General features: G+C 38.7%; 1 protein-coding gene across 19 annotated transcripts in view; it reads right to left on the reverse strand.

Moving 5' to 3' along the window:
- The window catches only part of ARVCF (ARVCF delta catenin family member), a 305,859-nt gene that overhangs the window by 218,502 nt on the left and 64,819 nt on the right, over positions 1-22,538 (reverse strand). For 7 of the 19 annotated variants that reach the window (XM_068911536.1, XM_068911534.1, XM_068911529.1 and 4 more), the window contains one exon: positions 12,723-12,799. The exons of 11 other annotated variants lie outside the window; for them this stretch is intronic. The gene's annotated coding sequence lies outside the window, so the exon portion shown is untranslated. Of the gene's footprint in view, positions 1-12,722; positions 12,800-22,538 lie in introns of those variants that run through there. One more of the 19 variants, XM_068911525.1, reaches the window with a different exon arrangement.

The following is a 22,538-nucleotide window of genomic DNA, read 5'->3' on the forward strand; positions in this document are numbered from 1 at the left end:
TGTCTACTTCTGATAAATGTCTCATCTTATACCCTTGCTAAGAAATATTTCAGGATTTAGAATTAGACCCATCTCATCTTAAAAGCAGAGCTACCAGTCTAGAGATGTCTCTCATTTTCCTTTTTCCAGCCCTTGGCAGATCACCATTCTCCTCCCTCAAAGTTTTCACATACCTTGGAAGTCATAGTCCCTTCTCCACAAACAATTGTATCCTAAGTAACTCTCAGAAGTGATTTTCTCTCCAAATCATCACATACAGAGCCAGATATTATACACTGCATCAAATCTCTCTTCTGTTCTGTTTAGAATATTCCAGTCTCACCATACCTGCTGGTTTCAATATTCAGAAGTTAAAGCACTGCTGCGCTGGCATCCAGTGGGATTTCAGAGCCGAATGTAAAGAGGAATTAGAAAAAAAGCCTGCAATGATGGAGTCCTGCAGCCAGAAAATACTCAAATTGCAACCCCCTTCCCAAGTGTTAAGGATATGAGAGAAAGAACAAAGCCACAGATACACCTGCCCTTCAGTACTGGTCAGATAAATCTACAAAATGGGTGTGCTCAGAACTGACTGTAGTATGTGCTAGACAAATAAAAACAAATCCAAGCACAACCACTATTAATAGGGAAAGGCAAATAAAATAAACATGTTCTGTATGTGGATGTTTTGGAGTAGACTACCCTGCTGCCTTCTTTCATACATCAATACAGATAAAGATATCTGCAAAACAGAAATAAGAGGTATTCTGTATTTTATATTTTTTTTGATAGGAGCTAGGTTTTTTGCAGTTTAAATATGTGTCCACAGAGAACTAACCACAAATGTCATCACAGTAGATTTTTTTTCATCTGAGCTCTCTTGGGAAAGCACTGGCTTAATTTCCCTCATTTGTACCATACCAGCACACCGTGATCTTAGTCCCAGCTGAGACCTCTAGGCACTGTTGCAGCATAGGCACCAGACAAGCAAGGTGATATGCTCAGTGCAAAACTCCTCATTTTTAATAGACAGCTTAAAAGATATATGGATAAATCACTGATACACTGGTAAACATGACTCAACTTTATTTTTTAAGTAAAGCTCTATTTTTACTGCCTATTCCTCAATTTCCTCGCCTGCTTCCATTACCACCTCTACCTGCATTATAGTGGGAGCTGTTTGGGTCATAATTTACGTTTATTATGTATTCCAAGAGGTGTTCAGCTCATTCTAGGAATAGTAAAAAAAGAGAACTATATAGAGTGAGACTGAGGGTTAAAATGACCCAATGACCCTTTTTTTTCTTCTTCCTCCCCCTTTCTTTTGGTGCCCTTGCTGAATAAAAAGGTTGAAGCATTTATTTTTTAAGTCAAGAATGACAGAATAAACGTTACACTTAACTCCCCCTAAAAGTTCCACTATAGCTCTCTGCAGCTTAAAATCCTGTTAAATTTATTCCTATTTAATTCCACCCTCAGAATAAAAACAGTCCTCTTCTCCTTTTAAGTTTATATTAGACATAGTGAATCATGGAAATAAAGTGACATGAAACCACATTTATGCTAAAGAAATCATCCCACATCTTTTCAGATTCTCTTTCCTGCTATTTCTGTACTATGCCTCCTATTGAGTCTGTGAGATTGATTACCCAAGCAAGGGCTAAATGCATATTCTTGACTCCAGTTATGTAGACACTTACATTCTCATCTTAGCATGCCAATTTAGAGGAAGCAGATGCATTATCCATCAGTCACAGAACCTGAATGAGTTGCTACAGGACTATCTGTCTGAGCCATGGCTATAAACAACACAATGAAGGTAACACCAAAACAAAAGAGAATCAACTAAAAGTGCCATTAGTTCCCTCCTCCCTTTTTTCAATGTTTACATAAGGTACGCATGACCTGGTAGAGAGGCCTATGTCTCTGCATATAAAAGATCAAAGCAATCAAATGCCTAACTTGGCCACCTCAGGCACCATGAATCCAGAGCAAAGCATCTTCCTAAAACTAAAAGTGGTGTGTCTAAGGTATCAGGTTGGCCATGGAACCAGAAAGAATACATGTGAAGCTTTCTGAGCACAATTTCTTTGTCTCCTTCTACAACTTGCATCATCCTATTTTATCATTTCTTTTCTAATAGGAGTAAGAGATTTAATGTTCCTGATAAACGCTGAGACTGAGGGAAAAACACCCAGCTAATCTCAACCATGAGGAAACAGTGAAAGACCAGGTCTTGTTCTCTCTTGTTCTCCTGTATCAGTTACTACCACGATACACAATAGACGAAAACGTGACATATAGAGCATATAACAGTGACAGAATTCTTTTCTCCCTGGTTACATATACGCTATACATTTTTTGGCAGTAGCCTTTAGACAGCTCAGCAGGAAGGTTTACTGCTTAGTGACTCACTGCACAAGAGAAATATATTCTAAGGGGATAATGCAATGTTCAGTTCCACTTAGCGCCTTCTGTTTTATCATCCATTCTTGCTGTGCAAAACAGAGACAATCTTCCCCCCACTGATTAAGAGTTCTTCCAACAGTTCAGGTCTTAACTATTTGAAACTTCTCCCGCATTCCAGAGGCAAATCTCTTTACAGGATCACTACATCAATAACTCAGTGTGTCACGGAATGTTTTGGGATGAAAAGCATCAATATGGACAACACTGAAGTATGTTTGACCTAATTAGGCAACAGATAGAGACAAAATTACAGAGTTCAATAAGCTTTGCATTTGATATGACCGTTCTTTAGTGCACAAGTGGTATCTTTTTATGTTAAATGTTACACAAACTAAGCACAACCCAAAAGCTGTCAGATATATTCATTTAACAGCTCAAACATGAGCTGTTGAACAAACAGTTCAAACAATTAAGTTTGTAACCTGATACCATTTGTTTTTGTATTGTTAACTTTTTATTATTTACCACAAAACAAGAAAGACTGATGTGACAAACTAAGAACTACAGATGAGGCTAAGTTGGGCTCCAGATCTGATCCAAAAAAAAAAATCATGAACCTTGCCCCTCTCCTCTCTTCTCCCTTCCCACCCCACAAAAATCAGGGAGTGGGATCTCACTAATAAACTTCTTTTAGTCTTCCCTAGATATCAGGAGTGGAGGCACAAATTCAGAACAAGCTTTGTCGTCGTCTTCTGCTTTATTTATTTCAGGATAAAATATTGAGGTGAAAATATTGGTTTTGCAGTTGTTTTGTGATAACTGCTTCTTCCATTCAAATGCTATTTCTAATCCACTCTCTCTGCTATGGCAAAAAAAGAGGCAACTAGTACTTTTTGATGACTGGACTGAGACAGACTAGGCAGCTGACAGTCAGAGACTAAGCCTCTTTCTCAGGTCAGATCCTTTTGCAATACTCCAGATCTGTAAAGCAATACTGAAGTATTCTACTTGTATTCTTTTCTTGACTACAAAATGGTTCTCCTACATGAGGTGAAAAACAGATATTTTATACATTTAATAGAATGCCAAATTTAGCATAGTAACTTGCATGCAACCGTTTACACGCTTTCAGATCTTTTACTTGGCAACACAGTCACAAAACTGCATATGAAAATACTGATGAAAACATAACAGAAGAATTGCTCAGTGGAGAAGTGTTTAACCCATGAAGAGCTCAAATCAGGACAATACCTTTGCTAGCTAAGACAGTATTCTGAGCCAGTATTTGAAAGTTACACTGCAGGGTCTCCATCCATTTGCTCATTCAACTGACTCAAATGGCATTAAAGAGAATCCGGGCCCTACTTTTGATATGCTTCAAACTACTTACAGCATCTATATATGGCAAAAAGTGAGTCACCCAACTGCCCAACATTTGCCATTCTTAATTTCATATAACCATAGGTCACCACGGAATTACTGTATTTTCACCAGCAAAAGAAAGAGCAGAGCTGCCTCATAATGTGCTATACATTAAAACTTTAAAATGTATAGCTTTCAGAAATCTTATGCCCAGCTAATGAACTTCAACTCCTTTTATTCTTCAGAGCATTAATGATTACTATGCATATCTTTCATCAAATATATTAATGACGTGATTAGAAATAAGGAGACAGGTTTAATTTTTGCAGTAGCTACAGTTGCCAACGCAGGCAGGTGTTCTGCTTAAAGAGTGTTTATATCTAAACTAATCTTCCACAGGGTAGACATTTTCTTCTCTAATTATCTTGTACACACTGATTAAAGTAAGACTAATAATATGTCCTCAAGTAGGGTCCCTCTCTTAAATACTAAAGATATTATTGTTGCATTTCACGTTTCGCTTGATTCAGTTGCGCGCACGTTAGAAGAACACCGTGTTACACTTGGGTCATCATTTCTGCAATGTTACACAACTTCATTTCCTTTACATGTGAACAGCTGTGCAAATCTGACTTTGCATGCTGTTTCTAATGACACTAACAAAGATTGTAAAGTCAAAAAATGGCTTACTCAAGACTTACAATACTCAGCTATCACGCTGTAGAAAAATCATACTTCTTTTAGCAAATCAGTTTGCAACGATTTAACTAGCTGCGGTTATTTATCCAGCCTTTTTGTGATTTGAAGCCCTTCCACAGATATTAGCTTTTGGAAATTCCATTCCCAAGAGCCGTAGCACTCTGCTCATTGCCTGGTATGCTTGCAAGAGTAAGAATCACAAGTTATAACAACAGTAACTACCATACCAGCTATTATCATTGTCTTTCAACATTAATATTTAAATTTGTGCTATATGTTAGCCATAGAGAGCATAAGTGCTCAGGATTTGAAGGTGTTTTTTTCCCCACTCACTGCTTAGCTCAAGCTAAAAGAAAATGTTTACGTAATGTTTATGACTAAGTCATACCTAACAAAACTTCAAACTACCTCCATATGCCCAGTCTTATAAGGATGTTGTGAAAGGTTTGAAGACCTTGCTTTGAGCAAGGGTTGCCCCAGATGACCTCCAGAAGTGTCTTCCAACGTAAAGTATTCTACGATTCTAAGACAAAAAAAACCACCCTCTGGTTTCCAAAGGCATCTGCTACGTGAGAGGACAACAAACAGAACCTTCAGAAAGGACCTAAACCTTCAGGCTTTGCTCCTCTGAATTTTCAGGAGCTCAAATGCTGACAGAAACTGGGCATTTCTGATTCATGTTGAAGTCGATGAAAATTACAGTCCCTCGCCGCTTCAGTGGATTTTGCTTAGAGATTTTAGTATGATTACTCACATGAACAACTGAACAATTCTGGAGTAATTTCTCTTACTCTGTCCCTCCCATCCTACTGGGCATTCCCCTGTACAGTCTCCTTCCCCCAACTAGACATGTGTTTTCTGCCCTACTGATCTGCCTTACAAACAACCCTTCGTGTTACTACTAGCCAACAGAGTCAGAGCACAGGAACATGACAAGCACTCCTAAAGGCCAACTGGCTGGCCTCAGAATCACTCCAAGTGCCCATCCACCTACAAAGGCAAAAATTATTTATCACGGGAAAATTTCAAAGCTATATTCCTTCATGAAAAAGAGCTAGTACACCCTCTTAGACATAATTTTACTGGGAGCTGTGAACATTTCTGGTCAGAACTAGCACTAATACTAATCTCTGAATTTAGGAGACAAAGAGCTCTCTCTGTTTTTCATTATACAATGTTTGCTGTCCTGAAGCTTTATTTTAAAGACGTTGTTAATTCCATGCCTAGGTTGCATAATACGAGAGCTGATCACTCCAAATTAACTTACCTTACTACAACAGCGGTTTGTGACACTTAATACAGCATATCAAGCAGGAGGAGTCCTTCCTAATGTCTCTTTTTAGCTGATAGGTCAATATGTTATTAACTTAAATGAAAGCTGTTTACAAATCTGGAAGCACAGTATGTATTTGCAAAGTGCTCCTACAATTGCAGTATGCAAATAACATATTACAGTTCAATTTATATTGTCACCCTTTTATCAGCTTTCTGTATGGAATTCCATCCGGTGCGAGTACTGCTCCATGCTGGCCAAGCAGAGTATCTTCACGTTAATGCTGCATGCAGCTGCAAGGGATGGAGATCCAGACCAGAAAGAAGAGGGATGTCTATTCAAAAATAATTCTAGCATTAATAGAGGTAACAAAGGATCCTCCCTCTATTTGTGGACTTGCTAGGATCTACATCACTGAAACTAAGTATATGTTGCCAGCTTCTCAGACAAGTTACTCCCCTGAAAGATGCTGCTGCTTTGGAAACTTCACAGGGGAATGTAGTTAATCTCTGGCTCTCACTTAGGGGTTGTTTATTTGTTCAGAACAGGACTCTCTGCTGAGTGTGAGCAAGCTTGTTCTTTAGGAAGAGCTGGGGATTGTTAGCAGGTTCCCCTTTACCTCTTTGAAATATTTTACTCTTTATTCGGTAAGAAGCACTTAAGAGAACAACTTCCTTTGCTCATTATGTATATTGTTCCATCTGTCGTGACACCTGAAATTAAATTTCAAATTAATTGAAAAGTTACATTCTGCTGCTGCTTCTGTAAGTATTTCACGGTATGCAGAAAAAATGCATTGTAGCTTCCTGCAGCTAAATTCCTCTGAATCATGGGAGAAAGATGGGCTTTGTATCAGATGATGTGCATTTTTATCACTGGCTCTGTTACTGATTCCCCTTATGACTTGGTATTTATTTCTGTACCTTAGTTCTCTGATTTATAAAATGAGAATACCACTCTTGGAGGCCTAGCACAGCTGCATAAAAATAGTTAGAAGCCAAATTTACTACGGTTTCTATTGCAGCTAATTATTTTTTAAAATATGAGACTTTCCACCTTTTTGAAAGAATTGAGGGTCGTTAAGCTAACTGGCCCTGAATGGTGCTAAAGCTCTGTGTATGCACCAGAACTCAAACATAATTAGCCCCTGAGCATACCGCAGAATTAAACAGTCTTCTGACCATGCTGTGAAACGGCAATGTTGTATCATGTTTGTTGTACTCGGGTCTTATTTAATAATAATGCAATCAATGGACAAACAAAACGTTACTGTGTGTGTTGTTTCCAGGAAAGGAAGCACAGGAAATAATTACCAATGATCTCATTAGTCATGTTAAGTTACAGTCCTTCAGATATAGCCTTAAACAATCTTTAGAGACAGTATATTGGTGTTCTTTTTAGCCCTTATCTATGGGAGGGGGAAAAACCTATACACCTAATGAAAATTCTGGAACAAGTTTTCAAACCATAGTTTTTCAATCAATAAAAATAATGAAAAAAAAAGGCAGTAAAACAACATAATATGGATCTGGGAAAAAAGTCAAGTGCTTTCTTTACATTTTCAGTGCATAATTAATGCTGTGCAGAACTTCCTCTGCAGCTGGGATATACTGTGACATCTCTGAAGGAGTAATCATGGGAACTGAGGTTTTTATTAAGTCTTTTTAAGAAGTATTGTAATGAAACAAGAAAATCTAGAGGTCGCAGCATTTGAACATGAATTGAACATCACCCTTAACTCCGGTGTAAAATAAAAATGTTTGCTCTTTCTGTTGATTTCAGCTGCACAGAAGGTGAAGACTGAACTTGCACACTTCTTATTGTTATTTGGTATAGGTGCTGATGCCATAAATACTTCTACTTGCATGTACAATTTGTTGCTTATGAAGCTTTAGTATCAATTCACATTGCTTCCAGGGGACACCTTATACTAAAGGATGGAGGAAACTGCCCTACTGGTTCCTTAGAGCAGAATGTGTCCTTGAATGCTCCACTATTTCACAGTCTTAAAGCACCCTCATAGTGACTTCATGCTTTACAATATGCATTTTATTGTTTAATCCTCCCAAACATAATGACTCCCATATCCAGTTGTCTATTTCAGACCTATGCTAATAAGGAGAATTATAGTTGATGACTTCCTGACCACTAAATAATACAACATGGCCTATGATTAGAGTTTGTACTATACAGATACAAGCAATTACCAGCACTAACAATATTCATTCTTCCATAGCATTTGTGCATGAGTGTACGTTATACCCACAGAACCTTTTTGTTTGGTTGATTCTTTTCCAGTTGTATAATTTGCTATTGAAGTCAGATTTTCTTTCAGACATCAACAAAGTTGTGCTCTCAGGTAGCAGGGATCAGTTGAGAGGCACCTCAAGTTTCAGATGCTCCAGGAAGCATGAAATAGTAGTAGAACAAGTGGAGCTGAAACTCCTTTTTTAAACAACACCAGAAGGAGACTGCTAAAAGGCAACAGACACCCCACGAGATCTGAGTGGCCAGTAGAGGCAGTTACAGAGGCCAGCTCTGCAGCCTGCATGAGAGAGCAATTTATCAAGAAAACGGGCTACATTTCTAAGCCCAGACCTTCCTGTTAGAGCACTTACAACGGTGTGACTTTAAAATTGTAGAATCCTGAAGTTCATCAAAAGAAAGGAAATGCAAAGACACCTACAGAGTCTGTAAATGACAACAGGAGGAAGCAGCCAATTAGCATATTGGTAGTGTGACCTAAATTACAGCTAAGCCTGCAGAGGCCACAGAGGATGCCATAGCATAAGTTACTAATGACTTATGGGGATAAGAAGAAGATAGTCCAGTAAAAATCCTCAGAGGTAATAACCAGGGCATACTGAGATGATAGGAAATACAGAAGACAAATGGCATCCACACCTTGCTCTAGTAGCTTGCTTCTCTGCAGAAGAAACTCCCCTTGCCCTTCCTCACTCTCTCCTCAACACCTCCTAATGTCCTACAGTTTTTAAACCCTCTGGGAGTCCTATGTTGCACAGCTCCCTCTACCACCTCTAAGGCAGATGGTATTCCCCTTGCACATCCATCAAAAGCACTCCTGCAGGGAAATGCTACTGAGGGACAGCCAGCGCCTTCCTGCCTTTCTTGGAGCTAGCAACTGGCTCTGCAGCAAGAATATATTCTTTTGATTAAGAGGAAAACTCTGGTACTGAGCTGATCAGGTTTTGATTTGTTTCTCTGGTGTATCATTATAGCTGAAGATAGACAACTATTTCAGAGAGGCACAGAAACAATTATGTGTTTGCTATGGGGGTCCCCAAACCATCTATTGCTATAATTTTCTTTGCCACACATCAGCTTCTACTGTAATGAGACCTTGAGTTGGAGGAAGGGGGGAAAAAAAAAAAAAATCAATAAGGGTCATTTAAACTCTGCTATGTCCAGGTGAAGCACCAGATTACATCAGCAGCAGGTTTCATACAAATTAAACAATAAAATGCTTCCCTTTGAATGTAATCTGTGGTAGTCATTGTTCTGCTTACATTTAATTCTAGTAAATCAGTCATTTTTATGTGTGACTGTCAGAATATACATTTTATCTGAAACACAGTAACAGTGCTTGTGTACACAGGTAGGACTCTTCAATCAACAGCAGTGAATAATAAAGAACCTGAAAAGAGGGAATTACGGTCAAAAGTGGAAAGCTACAAACTTGTAAGGATTACTTTCTTCTCGGTAAGTCCCCTGCATTTGTCAGTGGATCCACTTGAATTTCCCTCAAGTTCTACATCTTTCAATCAAAAAAACAAACAAACAACCTGCAACTCTTCAGTGGATGGCCCCTTCACAGTATGATACACTTACTGCCAAATCACTAAATGCAACCATCCTATTCATGCAAGCACTTCTACATGCACAACCTCTATTATCCATCAAGTTGTAACGTTGAGGCACGAGGACAATATGAATAATTCCAATTGCACTTTGAGGGTACATCTAGTGACAACACAAGCACATTACTGACAAAGTACTGGCATAATGTTCCAGTGTGCCCCAAGTAGGGTCTAGGGCTTCTGCTGGCTGCAGACAACTGTTTTGCGTGGTATCAAGAAAAGGGAAGGAAGGAATGGACCATGGGTGGGTGGCAGCAATAATAAAGTTCAGGTCAAATATTTTTAAAAGGACATTAGCAGGAAAACTTGATCAAAAGCTCCAAATTTGACCTTCTTCCAAATATTTTCCTCTCATAAAAACCTTGTCTACATTTGCCATTAAGAAATTATTAAAAAACAATTCTAAAGAACACAGAGCCAAATATGAAGCTCCTACATTCCCTCTGCACTCACATCAATGCTGTCTTCTGTTGGGCAATCTCCGTCCATGCTCAAGTCATCTAGAAGCCACAGAGTCATAACTATGAACCCAGGCTAAGATTTTATCAACTGCACTCAGGAAGCTGCACTAGCGAGGCTCAGTGCCGTATTAACCATGGCTGCAAAGATCCCCCTCAGGAACTGGTGAGATCTGGCTGGCTCTTCCTCAAAAACACTGTATAGATTTGCCTTAAGACAACTGTGTAGCAAGAAGCATGCTACTAATGTCATAGATTATGACCATGCACAAAACAAGCTACAAATAAAAGCCATGTTAATTTTGAGTTCCATGCTTGCTTTGGTAGAACATCAGTATGCTACCAATTTCAAGCTCCACTGGAAATCCAGGAAAGTCATAAGCCTTCTGACAAGCAGGACAAGGCAGAGCCTTGACCTGCAAAGAAGTTATGAATATGCATGCTTCAGGGGACTCTGCAAGGAAACAAGGGATCTGCAAATGGAAATCCCTTCATAAAAATGATGTCCAAACTGTTATGGAGGAAAAGCTTGAGAATTAAAAATAATTGCAAGTAAAATAATTTAATCTAATGATAATGATCTTACATTTATAAGATACTTTCATTCCAGCAGATCCACATACAAACAACTCATGGTCTACAAAACGGCAAAAGGCAGGCAGTGTCTTGTTAAACCTTGTTAAAGTGATCACAGCAAGCTAATACTGCAGGCAGCATTACCTGGTTACTGATCGGCAGAGGAAGTAAAGCTGGAGCTCTCCGCTAATGAGAACACCTTTCACTCTATGCAAAACTGCCCCGATAGTATCAGGAAGACAATTAAATAAAAGATTTGCGCCCTTGCAAAAGAACCAGGGTTACAGGCGGAGTAACTCTGTGAGGATTACTTATAGAATTCATGCCTGTCTGCCATGTCAATACTGCAAGTCTAAAACCAACCTGAGACTTTTTATGCATTTCTGTATAAAATATATATAAAGAGGGGATCAGGTACTGGAGTAAAAAGAATGCTCTTTTTATTAAGGGACTGGCTGTGTATTTCTGTGACTAGAGGAACTGAGGCAAGTTATTTACCCACTTTTTAACTACATTATTCCAACTATTAAAAAAAAAATTAATGAGTATAGGCACAATTTTTAGAATTCAAATGAGGATATAAACTGAGTGAAATGATTCTCATCTCCCTGCAAGAACAAGGTGAATAAGAGCCAGAAATTTACCATGTACTACAAAAACTAACTTCTCTTTCTGTGAAATAGCTTCCTCCATATGGAAGCAAAGACAACATAAAAAAATCAGCAATTCATTTGAAATGCTAGCTACCTTACAGTCAATGATCATACAGCAGGATTTCAAGAGATATCAAATCTAACGTCAGAAACAAATCCCAACATAGATAATTATACAGCAACTATTTCATATACTCAGCTCAATAGTACTCAACCCCTAATGGCTGCCAGTGAGCACTGAAGCTTTAATCTTTAGCATCAAAGCACTGACAGTGGTTTGCTTGAGTTAAAGTAGTAGTTCTTTTAGCTGAAACTAGTAGCATTCTCCTCTTTGCTAGTCAGACCAGCCAACTGAGAAATCACAAAACAAGCTTCAGCAGCATGTTATACCTCTAGTAGCAGCAACTGGAAACAGCATCCTTGTTTCCTGCCCTGCCCTACAGAGTAGTCATGCTGTTAAATAGCCTCCATTTTTCACCCAAAGCTGCTTGCACTTCAACTGCCAATCAATGATCGCTCTGCGTATTTTTCATATTACAGCGGGCAAAAATCACAGAAATTGACTCAATGCTTTAGTCAAATTTGCTCACTGAAAAGTTGCATTTCCCCACCTTATTCTGCTTACCACAAAATGATTAGCTTCCTGCAATACTACTAACCTATCCGCAAGCGCTCTAGCAAATGCTACACTACCTGCATGGCTACAAATATTGGAAAAGCAGTGCTGTCACCTAACAAAAGTAAGGTTTTGAACACGTCTATGTTTTATATGCTGATTAAACTCTAGTTACAACGAATTTGTAGAGTGGTGAATAAAGTTTGGATTTTTATAAGCCAAAATCCTCCTATCATGGGCTGCAATCACTCAGTAAATTATGATAAGCACCTTAGCACCTTAAACGATTATGCATGCATACATGCAAATGTCCATATTATTTTTAAAGGTCCATATTATTTCTAAAGGTGTCGGTGAAATTTTTCAGAATAATGTAATTTGAATCCTTTTTAACATGTATGGTGACTGAAATGCTTTAGATTTTAATTGAGATAGGAATTCATTTGTGTAACTGAATTTAACTTCTATATACATTTATGGACAATACAGACATTATGCATTCTCATACTTATAAACATTCCAGTGGGACCATCCTAAATGATAATCCTTTTTACTGCATCATCTGACAATTAAGTATTTACAAGAAATCAAGGTCAGGATATAAACCTTTAAAATTTTTGCACAATTGCAGAACTACTGATTTCAAATCAAATGCTGCAGATGGAAACCAGTTAGGTGACTGTTTGCCTGAAAAATATTTTCAAGATTACAATTTATCAGATGTTTCTTAGGTCACCAGGATTTGCCTTCATCTGTTCATTTTCCAGGTTGCAGGCATAAACACTTCTTGGCTCCTTTTTAAGATGGATTACTGCTTACCTTAAGAGCTGTCCACCAGTGATAGCGTCTTAATGGGTTACATCCATGTGCCTGCACACAGAATCAGTGGGGCTTCCCTAAAAATGAAGTTATGATTTCAGTTACATAAAAAGAAGGCACTGAAAGGGTAAGTCATGCATCTAGCTCAACAGTTTGCAGGCACAGATACCAAGCTACCAGGTCTATACCACTCCAGAGATTACCAATAGCACCCAGGCCTTATATAAACAAAGACCGTATAAGAGGAAAGGGTTTCCATGAACAAGATATTTCCTTGAAGTAGAGATTTTTCTTTAGAACAGTGAGTGCATTGATTATGCAAAAAATGTAACACCAGGTTGGTTGTTAACAACCTGTTTTTAAGTCAATGATTAAAGGAGCTTGAAGGATCAATCTCCAGTACTTTTATTCTCTTATAATGTCTTCAGTATAGTTTCTTCCCAATCTTGGAATACCTAGTACAATCTGACAGCATCTCAATGTCTATAGATAGATCATTCTCTTAAAGTTATGAGCTGTGGAATAAAATATTCTGTAACAGAATTAGCTATTCCAGCCTAAGTGGAACACTAATCTTAACTGAATAAAACCTGTGTAAAGAATAAATTTACACTGTCCCAAGTGACTCAGAAGCACTGTATCCCAGAACTCAGGTCCAGCAAGTAGCCACTAAATCTACCACTGCTACTGAAGGATTTGTCAAACATTCACATCAGAGAAGAGGCCATACGTACAATGATAATAAAACGCCTAAAGATACACATTGGCATGTTCTGGTCTAAGAGACCCAAAACAGAGCTGCTACCTATTTTCCACTGAGAGTCACTAAGTATTAGACTCCTAACTTACTTCAGTGGTTTGAAAAATCCTGCTGGATACCTAGCTATATCTTTAGATCCCTAAACATCTTTGCAAATCCAGCTCATCCCTTTATATCCTGTCTTTCCAGCAACGGTGTTACTTTGTAGGGTATTTCCCCTCCACTTCAGATGACAGCTGCCTGACAGAAAGCCATTAATGTCTAATACTCATTCTCCTACCCTCATCATAATAGGTTTCTGCTAAGGTTTCTATTTCTGTTGATGTACTTCACCATGACCCATAAATGTACACACACCACGTTGCCTTACAGGGTAAGCAGCCTGCCATCAACTCTGTCACAAGGACCATATAAACAGAAATCTGTGCTCTAGCAGACTTTGGATGGTCCCCACCCCCACCCCCCAAAAAGTGACTACTGACAAATAGGGAGCTGTTAACGTTGTCTGATATTAGTAAAGGCAGTATCACAATCAGAACCACACCTGTAGGAAACTAAGAATTCAATAAATGCTGTAGGCAAGTTCAAGAATGAGTAGCAGCCTTTCCAAATTAGAAGACAGGCTAAATCTTGTTTAAAAGAGCAGTTTTACACATGTTAAAAACCTATGCCTAAAATCTGCAATACATTTTTTGCAGTAGTTCTTTTACAAGTGCATCTGTTTTACATGTAGCACACAGGAAAGAACAGACCATTTTCAAGAGCAGAGATTCAACATATGGTCCACACCGCTATCCCATTCACCAGTATCCTCCTATACTGTAGTACTAGGCACTGAAGACCAGAAGTCCACATTCAACCACAAGCTAAACAAGAGGAATACAGAGCTCTCTAAAACATATACTGCTTCAGAAAATCTGTCTGCTGTATTGCACTTTTTCATTTGATGCCCAATTTATACAAAATTGGTAAGTGCGTGTTTCCAGGTACCAATACAAAGAAAACAAACAAACAGGAAAAAGAAACACACTTCAAGTAGAATAAACACCTGAATGTTGCAGGCCTTATAACAGCCTTATTTAACAATTACATTCAGAAATTGATTTAAAAACCTTACTAGAGCCACAAGATCAGTAGCTATAGCAACATGCTTAACTTCTGAGAAGAAAAATTGTCTTCTATTGGTTCAGATAAGACAACCTGCCCTAAAAGAGATGCAAAATAGCTGTCACTGCAGATGTGTAGTTTCAGAGATAGAACACAATCTAATAATTAAAATCAAATTATTTCAAATGCACAATACTCCCTTTTACAGAAGTCAAAAAGCTACTCTACAGGCACTGGGTGAGAACTGAGTTTAATTCCTTTACTCTCAGTGTTTTAAAAGCTAAATCTTCTTTCTCAAAGCTTAATTGTGCCTTTTAACAAATTAGACTTCACTGGAAATCATTATCCGTTTTCCCCCTTCTTGTTACTATTCAAAGGCAGCATCTGTTAAAGCGCAAATATGAACCATTCCCCCCTCATTACTCAAAGAGTGAAAAGTCATCCCAAGTTCACATTACTTCAGAAGGTAATTTCTGTTCATCTGAACAATTTGGTGTGTGTTCATTCCTTTGCGCCCAGTTTTGCAGGCCAATTTCCAGAAGTGCTCTGACTTAATTTGTTTTGCACCCCATTAACTGTGACCATGCTAAGGAAACTGCCTTTTTGAAGTTAGTATTTCATGTCAGCACTGCTAAAAATATACTCTGGGTTCTGTTTGTTATACTGAGTGATCACACGTTCCTCATACACAAATTACACCAAGAAAAACAAAACCTAACAGCTCCCAGAATTTTTACAGGCCCTGAACCTGATCCATGTTCTGGAGTCCAGGACAAGCTTTCTTCCTCGGGCATTCTCCCTGCTGCAGCAGAAAGGGAGGTAACCTGCCTCTGGCCACCATTACCGGGATGGTTTAGAGCAGCAGCGGAAGCTCCGCACCAAGGTTACCAACAGGGGACGATGCATCCTTAATCATTGCATGGCTGAGAGCCGGCCTGCCTAGGCACGCTGCTGGGCCTCCTTACTGCAGCAAGTCTGGCTTGTACGCGCCCAACGTGGCCCTCAGCCCTTTTTACAGCATAAAGAGCCATTCCTTCAGAACTAGTGAAGCACAATAGATTGGGAGAAGAGCAGCCACCAACATATCAGGAGAATCCACCTCTGGAGCACAGCTGCGCTTTGTGAGCGAGAACAAAAGCAGCTTTGGCGCTTCCTCCCAGGAACCTCCCTCTTTCTCTTTCTTTGCAGCGGTTAGCAATATACTTCGCAGACTCCCAGGCTTGAAGGACTTTCTCCAGCAGCTTTCTGGGAACAATGCTGTCTGGTTTTATTTGTTTGTTTGGAATTTTTTTCACCTACTTCTGCTGCAATTAGACTGCAAAAAAGAGATGGCACAGCCATTAATTTTGCACTGCAAGGGACCAAATCAAGCCAATTAACAAGAAAGTATTAGTACTGCAAGCCAGTGTCCGATTTGTAGTGTTATTCACAAAAGAAAAAGATTTACAAACAGCAACTAGCAACAGAAAATTCAGTGTTAAGATAACTCAGAATTTTGGCTTAACAGAAGAAAACTCAAAAAAAAGAACAAAAAAGATTTTAGGGGAACTAAAATAAATGGAAGCATTCTATTTTTCTAATATCAATCTTAACCAAAAGTTTTTTTTTTTAATTATGTATAAACAGTGGCTTCTTGTGAAAGTTTCTCCACTTTTTCTGCTTCTATTTTGTTCATAGCCCTGTAGAACACAGATTCATCTGACAGCACTTTCATCTGAATTACAAGAATGATAAAACTTATCCATCTTTGTAAGAGGTTTTAGATCCTAAGGTTGAAAGTTGAGAAGAAAAACAGTAAGTGTAAGTGAGCATAGGCTACACAGAATGCTCTACCTGTTCTGGTAAGCACATGAATTCATTTTTTCTGTTTTCAGAATGACACATTTTTCATTTTCTCAGACCCAAAGTGAAAGCTGATCTGAAAAAGAACATTTGTTTGTTTCTTTAAATCTGACTGTAGGGAAAAAAGACCAGACATCATTTCGAGCTCAAAATAAAAATTCTCTAACTGGAAATAGATGGGCATTATTCTTTTTTCCTGAATTCCTTTTCTTTCAGCTTAAAGTACTATCAAAAGTATTGTTCTTTGCTGTGAAGTAACAGATTTACAAAAGGCAAGCAGTATTTTATACTAGCATTACGGAAGTCCAGAACCAGCATATCATGTATGCTCTTTACAGCATGATGCACAGAAATTTAAATCTGAAATTTTCATATCTTTAATAGAAGTGAGTTCCACAAGTTAAGTGAAACTTAACTTGTCAAGAGTTTCCAAGATTAACAGTATTCAGTAAAAATATAAAAAATAAAAAAATTCTTACTCCAAAGCACTTCATCACCCATATAAACTTAGACTTGCTCAATCCTCTATATTCACAGTACAATCCTATAATATAGAATTACACAATAAAGTAGTGAAGTATGATCCCTTCGGAAACAAAGAAGAGAGAAGAGTCAAACAAAGATTTACAGTAACAAGCACTGCAATAGACCATTTCACTGCACTCACAGGAGATTGCTTGGGCGTAATTACTCTCCAGTTTGGATACCAGTGTATAGCTTTCCTTTCAATAAACCAGCATACATCACTATACTACAATATATGGCCTCAGGGTATTGAAGGATAATACATGCTAGATAAAACAGAAGGGAGATATGCTTCAGTCATTGCTGCAGTCTAACACACACGCATACTTTTTAACGTACGTCCAAGAGTTCCGCTGTCCCATTTCAAGTATGATGAAATGTTTTCCTTCGGTTCATCTGAATTGAAGAATTGCTTACTTGAAGTTTATTGTTCTTAGAGTCAATTGGAGAACTCACGAGGGCATTTTAAAATGTTAGACAGAAGCACTAGGAAAGGGACGCTTAAATTTATATATAAAGATATATATCTCAGCAAGGAAAAAAACTATTTCCAACTACTTACAACTTCCAGTTTCCCTACCCAAAGTAGTTTAATCAATTATTCCATTTAGGTCAGTTGGCTGTTAAAAGAATAGTGCAGATAGTGCATGTTTAATAGTGCAGATTTGTAGCATTGCTTCAGTAAGAAATTGGTAGTTAATGTTAACCATAAACTAGGCAGGGACCTTTCTGAAGTCGCAATTAATTTCTAATTACAAGGTTAACTTACCTGGACAGAAGGTTCCAATAAAGTTCGCTTTGTTGGTGTCACAGTTATGAAACCCTCAGAAGCCTTCTAAGTCCCTGGCCTTAACATACAAGCAGACCTTGCCATTGCAGAATTTCACTGGGAACAAGTTGGTTTGGATTTCATATTGATTAACTCTCTGTCAGCAAAGGTTCAGAAAACCCACTGTTTATATCAGACTTGCAGGGATGCAGTTATTGCTATAATCTACCTGCTAGCATCAGTCATGAACATGGTGTCTTTTCCGATAGAAATCCAGTACTATCAAAACAGGCCATTTCTGGCATGGTTTTGTTACCTCTTTAACAGAGTAATACACTGAAATTCACATGGAGTTGCTTGGCCCATGATATGCATGACAGAAATAGGAGCATGTGCACTTTGAACCAAATAAACAGTGGATATAATGTTTTTAGGAGCATCAATGTATTTGCATTTGCTGAACATACGCTGCTCACATCAAGGCACACGCAGCGAATCCAGTGTGCTCTGACAAAGGCAAATGATAACAAGCAAGAAGCAGCAGCACATGTATAAGAGCAATAGACATAGTTAGGATTTCCAAATGTCAGGAAATCCAAAATACAGATGCAAAATCCTCAAATTCTTAGACGTACACCATGTCTCAGACAAACAATATCCTTAAATTTGGGCAAGTCACAAATTTAGTGTAGTTTTGACATGTTTAAAATTAATCTCCTGAGGAACACCCTGGAGATACCGTACCCTCCTGGGAGGAGCAGCTTTTACTGTTAGATAAGACTAAAGGAATAGTGTGAAGAGTTTAAGATAATATTCCATTTCAGGGGCAGAATTCTAGACTTCTAAACGCAGAACAGACTGAGGAAGGCTGACTCTTCCAGCAATTGCTTTTGCCATTTTACAGACAAATATATCAGTTTTACAGTTCAGGGAGCCCATCTGTGTCTTAAGACCACCACATCTTTTCTACTGAAATAGCCTTTCATCCCTGACTGTAAGACTGCATAGACTTTAAATGGAAGATTGCCATTAACAGTTTCGCCTTCATAGGCAAGCCACAGATAGCAGTAGAAAGCAGTCAGAAGAAATAGTTACTACCTTCATTTTAAAATTGGAGAAGGAAAATAAAGTCAGAAAGGAAACCACTAATAATGAGCTATTGCATCTTCTAAATGAAGATGTACAGAAATTCTTTAAGGAAGACTTGCAATGATTTTAATTAGATATTTGTTGAAAGTGAATAATACTGATAACCACAGTATTTTAAGCATTTTAAAGCAATGTAAGAAAGACTGTCCTATTTTCATAAGTGTGTCGAGACGGATGCATAAAGAAGGAAATAAAAGTCATTTTATTATCAAGGTTAATATACCTTTTTTGCTGTATGCAACAGCAGTTTTGAGGTCAAAAGATGAAAAGGTAGGCATTGGTAAAAACATATATTTGGGTAGAGGGTGTTGGAGATGGTACATGCTATCCAAGACTTATATAAGTAGAGTCATATGGCTCCTTAGCTGTTGCAAAACTGAAACCCTGCAATCAAATCTGCTTTTGGACAATTTCAAACATTAGCCCTGTATTTGAAATTTCTCGATTACACATCAAATACAACAGATTTAATTTCTTCAGCAGTAAGTGAATGCAAGAAGTAACTTTAATTCCCACTCAGAATCTGAACTGTAACTTTGGCAAATGTTGAATCTCCTTTCTCTTTAGGAGAAGCATTAGAATCCAGTGACCCGTTTGCAAAATTGGGGGCGGAGGGGAGGGAGGAAGAGCTCCTGGAAATAAATCATGTTTTTAACAAGTCTTTACAAGTTGACTTTCCACTTTATCTTTTTGCCCAAAAAACCAGGGGGATGAGAATGGGAATTGGATACACAAGAATTTCTTCAGTTCTATCATTAATCAGATGAAACATCATAACTGTCCTGCAAGGACAGAAATTAAAGGAACTACTTGACCTAGGTGTTTCATCAGCAATGAATTACGATAAAATCAGTAACTGTAATCTCTGATGAGGTTAGTTAGCAGACCAAACGATTAAAACAAAAATGAAATCCTAACCCTACTTTTATCACTGTTAGAAGAGGGTATCTCCCAAGAGCTTCTCTTAAATTTTGTCAGTTCAGACGTATTCTTCATATTATTCCATGCTGCAGTTTCCCTGATTCTGAAACAATCCGGAAAAGGAAATAAGTTGTCAGAGCCATGTTTACAAAAATAGGCCTTAATCATCCTGACCAGCCTTCAGCCTGTGGGCCTTCACCCACACCTTCTAACCAGCAGCTGCATTTAAACTCAGCCTTGGGCCTTCAGTCCCTGCCTGAGCTATATCTTAGCTGTGCCTACCCATAAGTCCTGTTTCTAAATGTTTGGATTTCCTGGCTTGACTATGGATGTGGTCTGTTACCTTATCTTACTTGACGCTCACTGCACTGTCAATAGACATGTTGTCATCATCACCCTGCTCTGCTCACCTGCCTCTGGTGCTGCAGGACTGCACCCTGTCGGTGAGGTCCCTGCCTGGCCTGTGTCATGGCTGTTCCTGGCTTACCTTCCTTTAGGGAGCAGCCCTGCTCTTGACATGTCCCCCAACATAAATATTGCAATGTTGCTGTCATTTCCTCGTGCTCGCTAGACTTAGAAGAGCTTTGCAAATGGAAGGCTAAATATTATGAGGATCTCTTAATTCAACTACAGAAAAGGGGATTTTTAAAACAAAGCTATGCATCCATAATCCTAAGTGGTTCCAACTACTCGGACTGTAGTGATGTTTCAGCTGAATTAAGGATACATAGCTATAAAGCATAGCCCAGTCTCTTTAAGGATCTTTAAGTCAAAAATTCCTATGGACTTCAGCAGGTCATGATTTGGCTCTTTTGTTTTCTGTAAGCAGCTTCATAGGGAGAGGGAGTAAGTTAGTTCTAGGAAACTCAGGTGCGTTGACTGAAAAAAGTATTAATCCTGATCCAGTGTTTTCCATCCCTCACTTAACACCTCACTATCAATGCCAGCAATACTGTTATTGATCTAATTTTTTGTCAGTTATTCCAACCATTATTCAAAGATTTTCTTCAGGTATACTTCTCAAGTAGAAATCTTGGCAAGGGAGACTCTGTTGTACGTCAGAAAACAAAAAATGACAAGAAGTAATGCTCATGATCAATTTTAATATCCCTACTACACAGATAAGAAAAGTATATACATATACTCTTGACCTCCCTCAAATACCATTTTTTATTTTCTGATATAGTTGGTGTACAAGACGTATTTCTCCCTGCTTGAAAGGGAATCAAATCAGCTATCAGAATTCAAAGAGATTATCATGTAGTCTATTAATTCCTAGTTTCATAAACTGCTACACTGCAGCTATTTATATATTAAAAGGGGGAGGGAGGAGGGGTGGGGGGAAGACTAATCACGTTCTTCTTCTAAGAGCACCTTGAATTTGTCCGTTGGAGAAAATGGTTCTTTAAACTGTAAACAAGCAAAACTAAATAAGTTTGAAGGAAAAAAACAAAGCCGGGCTAATAACTTGGAAGGAAATGGCTCATCCTTTGTATTATTCAGTATGAGATTAAGCAAAAGACAAATTTGCAAACACTGTACTGACCTCTATAATTTACTCTCTGATGCAAGATCCAATACAGGGTGTCAAATCATACCTGATCTCTAACAATAGTAAAGCCAGTAAGACATATCAAACAGAGACAATTACATTAGCAGAACTGAAAACTTCATTTTTAAAATTAGTTATTGCATGGGGACAGGCTTGGAGCATGAGGAAAGCTCTACAGACTCTTATACTAAATATGACTTTTTTTTTTTTTTCCTGAAGTAAACTCTTTTGTTTCTGGTATTTTGGGGGCAGAGAAAAGAGGAAAAAGGCATGCAACAAATTTATACCTGCACTAGAGAGGAATAATCCCATATACCAGTACCGGCTAGGGGCTGACCTACTAGAAAGCAGCTCTGTAGAGAAGGACTTGGGAGTCCTAGTGGAACAAGTTGACCATGAGCCAGTAATGTGTGCTTGAAGTCAAGAAAAGCCAATTGGATCCTGGGTTGCATTAGGAAGAGTGTTGCCAGCAGCTCGAGGGAGGTAATCCTCCCCCTCTACTCTGCCCTGGTGAGGCCACATCTAGAGTACCGTGTCCAGTTCTGGGCTCCCCAATACAAAAGAGACATGGAGCTACTGGAGCAAGTCCAGTGAAGGGCCACTAAGAGGATTAAGGGACTGGAGCACCTCTCATACGAGGAAAGGCTGAGAGAGGTAGGACTGTTCAGTTTGGAACAGAGAAGACTGAGGAAGGAATCTTATCAATGTGTATAAGTATCTGAAGGGAGGGTGTCAAGTGGATGGGGCCAGACTCTTCTCAGTGGTGTGCAGCAATAGGAAGAGAGGCAATGGGCACAAACTGAATCACAGGAAGCTCCATCTGAACACGAGAAAAAAATTCTTTACTGTGGGAGCGACTGAGCACTGGAACGGGTTGCCCAGAGTGGTTGTGGAGTTGCCATCCTTGGAGATATTTGAAAGCCATCCAGACAGGGTCCTGGGTAATATGCTCTAGGTGACTCAGCTTGAGCAAGTGGGTTGGACTAGATGGTCTCCAGAGGTCCCTTCCAACCTCAACCATTCTGTGATTCTGCAAAATAGCTGCTGAGACAACCAAGGACACAGTGACCTGTGGCATGGGCACAACAGCCAGGAACTAACTTCTTGAGCCAGCTCTACCATCAAGGAAAACTTGATATACAGCTGGAGCACTAAATACCTATTAGTCATTCTCAATGTTTCTCTTAAGTG

The sequence above is a fragment of the Struthio camelus genome, chromosome 17, assembly GCF_040807025.1.
Source record: "Struthio camelus isolate bStrCam1 chromosome 17, bStrCam1.hap1, whole genome shotgun sequence".
In the NCBI taxonomy this organism is placed as follows: Eukaryota; Metazoa; Chordata; class Aves; order Struthioniformes; family Struthionidae; genus Struthio; species Struthio camelus.